This window comes from Lonchura striata, chromosome 2 (genome assembly GCF_050655825.1).
Source record: "Lonchura striata isolate lonStrDom1 chromosome 2, ASM5065582v1, whole genome shotgun sequence".
Lineage (NCBI taxonomy): Eukaryota > Metazoa > Chordata > Aves > Passeriformes > Estrildidae > Lonchura > Lonchura striata.
Window position 1 is genome coordinate 58,147,663 of NC_140704.1, and position 10,774 is coordinate 58,158,436.

General features: G+C 36.3%; 1 non-coding gene across 1 annotated transcript; it reads left to right on the forward strand.

Annotated features, from left to right (window-relative positions):
- Positions 1–879: 879 nt before the first annotated feature.
- LOC116183350 (U1 spliceosomal RNA) lies at positions 880–1,042 on the forward strand. The gene has a single exon (XR_004147950.3). It is a non-coding gene; the product is annotated as a U1 spliceosomal RNA (small nuclear RNA).
- The last annotated feature ends 9,732 nt before the right edge of the window (positions 1,043–10,774 follow it).

Consider the following 10,774-nt stretch of genomic DNA (forward strand, 5'->3'; position numbering starts at 1 on the left):
AGATTTTGAAAAATCATGTTTTGGTCAAACATTAAAATGGAAATTTTTCTTATGATTTTGTGTGAGGTAACTCTCATTGTTCTTTCACTTACAGTTTGTTGAGAACTTCAGGAAAAAAATGCTTTATTTTTACACCAAATCAGAATTTCAACATCTAAGGGGTGTTTGCTGTTGTGGGTGGGTTGTTTTTTTTTTTTTTGATGAATTGTGTTTTGTTTTTCCCTACTCCATAATTTAAATACCACATTAATCAGAGCCTGAACTTTAACTTAAATAATATAGGAATTCTCCATCTCTGTGTAAAGGGAAATTTTTGGCAAAACCTAAGCAAGAGGCATCCTAAACTAAAACCAGTACAAACATAGGAAGAACCATTTATTTTTATCTAGCCTTTTATATAATGTTTTCTACCTTATGATTTATAATAACAAACTTAAAAATGAAAAGTTAAAAATATTTTGAATGCAGGAGAAAACATGAGTAAATGCATCTCTACAATACCTTCAATTTGATGTATTTTTGCTTTTCAAAAGCACAGTTTTTGCTATAGTGGGAAGACAGAAAATGAGCTATTCACACTTAATTTGGAACTTATACCTTTGTCACTATATTCAGTTGTAGGATCACTGAATTCACAGCTCAAAAACTCAGTTTAATGCACACTGAGATTTCAGGTGCAGAATGATCATACTCACACAGAAGATAGACAAATGATTGCCTTTCATATTGTATGAAAATTATAAATTCATTTAGGATATTATTTCATATATATTTTACATATATATTCACCTAATTATGTACATCTGGTGCAAATGGGATTCATTTCAGGACAAAGAAAATGGAGCAGAATGGCTCTGCAGGATGATCCATCCAATGGGCATACTTTCTTGGCAGGGGAAACACCATGATCAAGCAGGTGGTTTTCCCAGGGTGAGGCTCATCCCTTGCACTCTGGGAGTGCTGACCCCTGCAATTTCCCCAAATGTGGGAAACTCGGCTGCATAATTTCTGGTAGTGGGGACTGCATTCGTGCTCTCCCCTACTTTTTTTTTGGCACTGGTGAGACTACATCTTGAGTGCTGTGTCCAGTTCTGAGCCCCTCAGTTTAGGAAGGACGTTGAGATGCTTGAGTGAATCCAGAGGAGGGCAACAAGGCTGGTGAGGGGCTTGGAGCACAAACCCTGTGAGGAACATTTGAAGGAACTGGGGTTTTTTAGCCTGGAGAGGAGGAGGCTTAGAGGTGGCCTTATTACTCTACAACAGCCTGAAGGGAGGTTGCAGACAGGCAGGGGTCGGTCTCTTTCACTGGGCAGCAACTGACAGAAGAGGAGGACACAACCTACGTAAGGGAAGGTATAGGTTGGACATTAGGAAAAAGTTTTCACTGAAAGTATAATAAAGTACTAGAATTGTCTTCCCAGAGAGGTGGTAGAATCACCATTGCTGGATGTGTTTAAAAAAAGACTGGACATGGCACTTGGTGCTATAGTCTAGTCGAGGTGTTAGGGCATAGGTTGGACGTGATGATCTTAGAGGTCTCTTCCAACCTCATCATTCTGTGATTCTGTGATTCTGTGATTCTGTGAAAGCAAACATATATTCTCCTCTCCTAATCCTCTTTATAGTGTTTGATCTGAGTGATTTGCATATCCTAGTACCACCCTTTAAAGGAAAATTTATTAAAAATGGCTTCAGTCCCCCAATAAAGGCCCATCCTTCTGTCCTGTAGCTGAAACCTCTATACCCTGTTCCTAGGCTACCAACAAGGAACAAACACTGACATATTTGTAATATTAACATGTAACCTTCAGGAGACCAGGAACATGCCATATCAGAATGCTTCCCTAATGCAATGTGCATGATTTCCTTCAAGGTTGGCTCAGTGCTTGTATGACATATACTCATGAATAAAAGAAGTCAGTGCAAGGTAAGGCAGGAGCACAGAGATCTAGAAAGTGGCACTTACTATGTAGGTCCTTTGGAATTGAATTTATGGTCTTGTCTTTATCACCACCAAAATGATATTCAGGATAGTTTAAAAACTACCTTCAGGCTAGAGGTCACAACTGGCATGACCTTATTTTATTCAAGGAAGAAATAGTCAACTTGCAAAGGAATTGAAACTTACTGGTAGCCCAAATGCCCTAGGAGCTATGAATTGTTAAATATTTTAGTATTTTCTCCTCAGATAAGAAGTATGGCTGTGGGGTATTGCTAACTTTACCCATCTAGCTAAACTGGTTATCTGCATATGAACTTGAGTCAAGAATATTGAAGCTCAAATTAAAAAAACCAAAAAAACAAACAAACTAAAAATCAACAAACCAAAGGAAAAAAACACCAAGAAAACAAGGAAAAAAACAAAAACCCCAAAAAATTTAACAAGAAACTACTTCACTAAATATACTGCTATATCTTTCTTAGCCTGGGGAGCTAATTCACATATGAAATTTATGTCTTAGCATATGTCTGCAAGAAACACAGTCACTGTGGATAGTAGGCAAAAACTACTATCCACAGATAGAATAAGGGAGAGGGATTAGAATTTTCGTCATATTTTTAGATGCAGTATTTTTGATTTAATTGTACTTTTTAAGAAACAAAATAGCTTTCAATAAGCATGCAGTCAGACAGGACTGTTATGGACAGGACTGTTATGACATTTCCAGCAAAAAGCTACTATATAAGAAGGTTTTAAGGCCAAAAGAGACCTTTAGCTAATCTAGTCTGACCTCCTCAGTATCATAGGCCATGAAAATTGCTATTGTTTTAAGTTAGGGCAAAAATATAGTCTGTGAAAAGACAATAAAAAGTTCTACATTAATGAACAATGAAAAAGGTTGGTCACTTAAACTGGAGAAGAATGGTTGTAAGGAATAAAAATTTAAAAATTAATATCTGTCTAAAAATAAGAAGACAATATAGGCTAAGTCAGCTTCTATTTATAGTGACATAGATTTTAAACACCTTCAAGGACTTTCAATAGCACTTATTTCTTCATCCTTTTTATACATCCCAGAGATTAATTCCATGAGATATTGAACTATGCAAGTTTATATTAAATACTTCCTTTGTTTAGTGCTCCCGTTGTGTAAAAAAAATTAATCTTCCATGAACACTGATGTTCAAACTAATGAATTAGAATTCATTTCTACAAAATAAAAAGATTTATCATTAAGTATGCTATTTCTTACATGTTACAGCTGAAATTTCCTTAACAACATGCATAAAGCCATAAAAGAGTTGATTTTTTAACTTCATCTTCTTTCTCTAATTTTTTTTTCAATTATATTAATAATGATTGACTAATGATGTTAATATACCTGGCTTAAAGAGAAACATCAGTCTGACTGTTCCAGTTTGTAACTTCCTCAGTGACCTATTAATGGACAATGATTCAACTGAACTCCTGAAGTGATCAGAGAACAAGAAAAAAAGTATTTTAAATATATAACTAATTAGGTATATATTAAGGGAATTGTAGCATATATTTAGACATATTTAGCTAACTGACAAAATGCATGTGGATAAACTAACACTTTGCTAAAGAAAAAAATCATGAAAGATTTGATAACTCAGATCTGTATATGTAATCTGTAAACTCATTCATATCAGGTCATAGTTCAAAGATGTATAGGCTAGTTCCTCCCTCTACCCCTTAGAAATCAGAATCACAGACAAGCTAGCAAGATCATGAAGCTTGTTATTATCTATGCTGAATTTTGCCTTTTGTTCAGAAATTTACATTCAGTAGCTGTTTCATTGTTAAACAGAATACTGTGAAAATTGCTAAATCAGGACCAACTCATGAATGATTCCTGATAGTGATATTCCCAGTACTGGTATTTTTCCTATTTGTAAGTACATAACTCACTTTTTCTGCAATTGCTAATCTCCCTGTGACTCTCTGTCAGAAACTACATGGCCTCAGAGGCCAGAGGGCTTTTATTGTATTTGAGTACAATATAAATGAGCATAAACAAAGCCACCCTTAGTTTAATCACTGTAAGTTTGTATTTTAGCTTTCAAAGGAAAAAACAAACAAACAAGACCTATCCTGAGTACAAAGAATTGAAAGAACCTCCACAATAATCAGGATTTTTGGAGGTTCTCTGTGCTTGAAATGGTATGTAGATAAAAGGCAGTGAAGCACGTGTTTTTTGTATTAAGCAAAACAAGTTATGTCCCTTATTGGTCACTGCTGTCAGAGCTCTGTGGCAGATATGTTCAAAGTGCTGTGCTGCTGAGATTGTGATTAATGGCAGTTATCAACTTGGATTCTCAAAGTGCCATAAAAATGATGGCAATCAGCATGTTTATCTAACCACTGATGTATGACATATAAAAAAAGGGCAAAATGTGAATGCATGCTGAGCGTCATTAGTAGCTTAAATTCTAAAAATCATTTTTGGTATATTATATTTTCTGATGGGTTAATTATAATGATTTAAGCTCCTTTAGCAAGACATTTGGATATTTGACTCCCATGTAAATAAGTGCTTGTTCATAGCTTAACCTATTATTATGTCAGAAGTTGAAAGAGTACGGAGCTAACAGAAAAAAAATAGCTGAAACTGCTAAATGTGGGAAACACTGAGGACATCCTCACAGAACTTCTTTATTTACTGCCAGCTCTGCTATTTGTCTCACTGCAGTCACAAATCTTGAGGCATTTACCTCTGGTCAGATTTAACTTCTACTCAGGTGTCTGAGCCTGGCTGTACTCATGCTTGCAGGCAAACCTATCCGATTTCAAATTTAATCAAGGATAAGAAGGAATGACAAACAAAGTAAATGGCTTACCAAACAAGGAAAAGTGATATTTCTCTTATTGATTTGCAAGATTAATTAAGAGCTTTGTAAAATAAAATGGGTCCCAGCATAAATATAGTGAAACTATCATCTGTAACTTTTTGAATAACTGATTGGAAGATGAATTCACAAACCCAGATAAACAATTCTTTGCAATGCCTATCATCATTCAACTAAAATGATCAAATACGCTAAGTAGCAGATGTGTTTGCTTTCCTCTGTTGAAGTAACAAAATTTGCATTCATTTTTCTGGAAGCAGAAATGTCACAAGTTTCACAGCCAAAAATGTGGTTACAGTAGTTCAAAGGCCAGCAAAATAGTTAACTACTAATTCCAGATAGAATCTAAAGCCCAACAAAACCAACAGCTAGTACAATCAATAGCTGAGGAAGCAGGCCAGATATCTCTTTCCCTGCCGACATACAATATACATGATATATGTAAAGATAAAATTCCTGTATATTCAATTGCAAGATTCAGATCCAAGACAATCCTGCCAGGAAACAATTTTCAGAATAAATGGAGATTTCCATATCTGAGGGATCAGTCTCATTGTTGCCATGGAAACAAAAAGAATAAATCCCATGCAAGCTTTTAAAATGCATGTTGATGACAGAAGGGATAAAGGAAAAGTTAGAACAAACTGAAGTATTAAGTACAAAGGACTTGTGTATTATATGAAAAATATAACTGAACCTCTATTCTCACTCTTCAATTTAGTACAACTTAATTAGTAAATTATTGCAACATTTTTAAGTTTAAACTAAAAAATACAGTGACCCAGCTTCTTTGCTTCATATATTTGGTATTTCACAAGACCAAATACCAATGTTAAATAAGGATTAGATTTTCAGAGACATACCACCTAACATAAAAGCCAGGAATATCAGTTAATGGTAACATTTTTGGGTAAATAACTGTATTATATATCCATGGAACTCCTATCCCTAAGGAATAATTTCTTCCTTGTTCTCTAGCAAAGCTGCCTCTGGAGCAGAATGGACCCATGTCACCAGTTGCTGGATCCAGGTTCAGGACCACTTTACAGATTTTCTGTCTGTCTAGCTACAGTCTGTGTCTTCCCATTTAAGAGCAATTCTCCTTTTTTTTTTCTGCACCAATAAGTATCCTTTTTCAATGTTACCTGCTTTCCTTCTCCCTCCTTTGAGTGACAGGCCAAATGGAAGACCTATTACCTATTGAAGCCATTAGCAGCAGACCTTGACTGCTCAGAGTCCTTGAAGGTCTGTGAGAAGTTCAATGGGTACATTTTAGACACATGCAGCCATATCGGTCTCCTTCAAGCAGTATAATTGGGTCAGAAAGAAGCAAACTCAAAGTATCCTCCCTGTGGAAAAGCCATCACTTCTACACCTGATGGAACTAATTCCCTGGCTCCTGAATAGGAAATATTTCAAAAGCAGGGACACAGGAGGGTGATGGGGTACTGCAGTCTCAACGAGCAGGTCATAAGTTTCTCATCTATATTTGGACTTCTGTGGCATGTTACCTCCCCTAGGTGAATACTAAGTTTTCAATAGAACTGGGAGATGATTCATAGCTCCCTGATAGCTAATCAGTGCTCCTTGTGTGAAGCAGATCATGGGATCTGGAGAGAAACTCTTTATTGCTTTTGAGTATTCCTAAAGCAACACATCATCAGAACAAATAGTAGAAGAAGTCAGGGCACTTCAAACACCTTAGTGTTTTTGAAGTCACATTTTCTTCCCTGACTGCTCTCTTCACTGATGCAAGAGCCAGTGACTGCATGTAGTGATAGCAAATTATCACTTCCACTGTGGTAAAGTGAAAATTCAGCCACAGCCCAACAAGTTGGTGCAGTGTGGTACATGTGAGTGTAGAGAAGTTTCCAAGAAGAGCAATTCCATCTTTAAACCTGTTGCAGCAAACTACAGAAGCCCATGTAACTCAATACTGCTGAGCAGCTTGATTTCCTTTGTGTGCAGGTATGATTTACTTTATCCTAGACTAGACTCTCTGGCTGAATAGTTCATTATGTATTTCTCCAGTCAAAACTTTAATTTGTCACATATGCCAAAGCTACCTTTATTTCTTGGTTGTATTTTATTCACCAAAGCTATCTAGATTCTATTCATGTGGCTTCTAGGTCCGTAACTGTGATACAATGATTTGGAAAATGGTGAGATCTTGTTCAGTGAGATTTGTAGGCATTTTTTTCTGCTTTCTTATATCTTTTAAGATTTGATGTATATAGAAATTAGTTTTATTTCATTTGAAATATCTGTAAATCCATAAAAATTGCAAAAAAATACAGATCCGAGAATAACTTCAATAGCAACACTGTTGATCCTCTGCATCAGCTAAAACTAAATGTATCTGTGTCATTTCAGATATGTTCATCCAGCATAATGATGATATTTCCAAGAAATCCATAACAGTGGGTTACTGCTGTGAAAATTTTGTCTTATCTAACCTGAATGATATTTTCTGTGGTTGAATCACAAATCTTCTCAATCACAGACATGGAACCACATATTTATAGATGTCGTGGTTTGACACGGAAAGAGAATTTTTTCCGGAAGGAAGAGGTCAATTTGGATATTGACCAATTGAAAGTAGACACGCCTCTGAGAACACAGAGGGGTTAAAAGCAGAATTCCCAGGGGAACTCGCTCTCTTTGGTTCTGGTCAGGGCGCAGTGCAAAACTCTCCCCTGCCCAGCAACGAGCTGGGTGGGAGAGGGGAAGCCCCCATGGCCTGATGGAGGTAACTCCGAAGGGTGGAGGGACTGGAACTGGGCTGGCCCCTGCAGATGGAAGGGTGGAAGAAATCTGGGATGTCTCCATTCCCCCCCCAGAGTTTCTCTCCCGAGAGGGAGAGAGAAAGACACATCGGCAGTTCTGTCAGCAATTCCACCGCAAGGAAGGAGGAGCGGGGGGAGCTGCTGCAAGGTGCCCAGTGTGTGGGAGTTGCTGGATGTCCGGGCATCAAGCCATCCCTGGGAGTTCGGACTTTTAACCCTTCCTTGAGAAATGAAAGCTTTGTGAATTTTCCTTTCCCCTCCTCGGTTTGAAAGAGAGGAAGAGGGACACTTTGGACCCTGGGATGTTAGAAGGAGGAATTCTAGATGGGAGGGGGACAAGGAGTGGCTTTTGGCTGGACTTTTCTGTGTTAGCCACAACCTGAACCAGTCTTCTCCTCCAAGAGGGACTGTATTTTGGGAGGATGCCAGTGAGTCAAGAGACCTGCTTCAGCTGGGAAAAGACAAGAGTGCCGTGAACAGAGGAAAGGTTAGGGGGTTTGTGGTGGCATCCTCCTGCCCTGGAAAGGAAAGAGAAGAGAAGAAGATCTCTGTTCTTGAGCCCTCGGCCCCAGGGGAAAATGGGGGGGACTGTGGTCCCAAACAATGAAAAACTGAACTGTTGTTTTCTCTCCTCTTGGCAGGGCATCCTTGAAAGTAAAAATCCTAAAAGCAGTCTGTCCATCCATGAATTGGTGGTGAGAGCACTGTGCATGGAAAGGAGAAGGGTCACCATGGCAAACTTTTCTCCGGGCGGTGCCATGTGTGACATGGAAACACAGGATGTGGAGCTGTGTTTCCTGGGGAGTCTGTGGCACAGGAGAGACTCTGTTCCCTCGATGGACTGAGTATCAATGGTTTGGAGGGTGGAAACCTGATTGGGGTCCAGATTGTGTCTCACTGTGGTTTGTTGGAGTTGGGTGGTGGGGGGAGGAATGTTTTGCAAGGTTCTCATTTGATCTTTGTTTGGTTTTTTTTTTCCCTTCTTTAGTTTTCTCTTTTCTTTTGTAGTAGTAGCTTAATAAAGTTTTTTTTCAGTTATTAAGCTTGGGCCTGCTTTGCTCTGTTCTAGATTCCACTTCACAGCATTCAAGGGAGGGATCACATTTTCATGGGGGCACTGGCATTGTGCCAGTGTCAAACCATGACAATAGAGGACCACTCAGGAAGGTCACAGAGGATACCCTTGTTTGCAGGATCCTATCATGTCTCTGAAATCTGTTATAATGGATTTTCCTCATGATCTTCAGTTTACTATTTCTAGATTTAATAGTTGTGGCTTTTCTTCCCTTTCTATGTCACACTTTCTCATGTATTTATTCTTAACTTCAGTTCTAGACTGATATTTTCATTATGAGAATTTTCAGGTTAAAGAAGTATTTTCTTCCCTGAAAATTGTAACAAAATTAAACTCATTGCAACACTAAAAGAAATTATTAGAAAAAGTAAAGTATATTGCAAAAAATCAACTTAAAATATTCCATACCAAAAAATATCTGGTCTTCATAAACTACTGGTAAAAATATAAGTATTCTGCAAGATATCTGGACCTCACAAGATGAAATAACACCATGAAATATCATTTATATTTGAAACATTGGAAATCCTTTGCTTAATAAAACAAATCAAATTAAAATTAATTCTGTTGCAAAATACCTCAGGGTTAAAAAAGGTGGCCAAAGAGGGTAAAACAAATGAACAGAATCAATATGGATTGTTGAAAAATTAGTCTTGTTACATGTAATGAAATGAAATTAAATGTAAGGGGCAGAAACACAGAAGAATAGTTGAAAGAGAATGACAGGATGTGACTTCAAGGGATTTTATTTTGTTTTGCTTTCTTTCTGCCCTTTTATAGAGATTAGTGACTGAATCTTACAACCTGGGCTTAATAATTGTACTGAATGTAATTTTTTCCTAAAGGTTAGGGTATTACTTAAAAAATTAGTGCTCTTATCAAAATAAATAGTAAAAATCATGTGAATTTTAATGTTAATTAGTGAGTAATGTCTAAAACTGGAAAGTTTGGACAAATCAATTATTCTATGCATATATATTATTTGAATGGTAAGCTGTTTTGAAACTACATTTTTAACAACCAGTTTCAAAGAAACAGCTAATTATGGATGGTGAACTTTCTAAATGAGACTTAGTGCTATTAGATATTTAATTGAATAAAGATACAATAAGGGGTAAAATTCTGTTCAGATTTATCTAAATGAAAATGTGTCAGTGTTAGCAAGAAGAGAACTTGGTTCGCTGCATTTTCAAATATATTTGGCTTCTCTGTTCATCAGCCTGACTAAGAAATAGTATCGAAATCTGAGAACTTTAAATATTATTTAAAATATATTAGAAATATAATGGTATTTGAATCTAATATTTTTACACATATAGTATCTATATGAGTGACTACTCAAACATGTACAATTTGATAACTAAATAATATTTAATCTTTTAAATTCATTGATTAGTCTATACATAAATTTGTATTTCCTATACAGATATATTTCTGATATATGTACATGATATGTACAATCACAGAAATAATAAACATAAATTAACTCACTTTTTTTTTTATTTATCATAATATGTATTTACGTTAATAATGTTATCACAATATAGCTTCATAGAACGATAGAGTTGCTTTGGCTGAGAAATCACTTCTTTAAATCTCCTTTCTTTCATGTCTGTTTAATATTTTAATAAAAAATCCTTTGCCGTGAAGTACCTGATGCTTCTTGTTAAACCAGAAATTTACTTTAAAATTTGAATTGTTAGTGTTCCCACCTGGTTATCTCTAGTTTTCAAAAATATTTCATACAAGGTGAGTGTTCTTGTCAATTAGAAAGCAGTGCTGCTGAAAAAAAGACAATCCATGTTAGATATATCCTGGTGCTTCCAGAATTAATTCCACAATTGACAAGTAAAATTATTTATTTCCCTCTGTGCTCTGTTTCAGCTCATCTCTCATCTTTTTTCTTGTTACCATACTTACTTTCCTGTCTTTTCATCTTAGGATACTTTTTGTCCTTAACCTTTGAACATAAGACGTGAAACCTTAATTTTTTTAAAATGCTGTTCCATGAATTTTGAAATGAAATGTAGGTATTTCAAGCCTGAATCTTATATGAGCCACATTTTTTGACTGCTTGTGGCTGGAGACATAAAATTTTTAG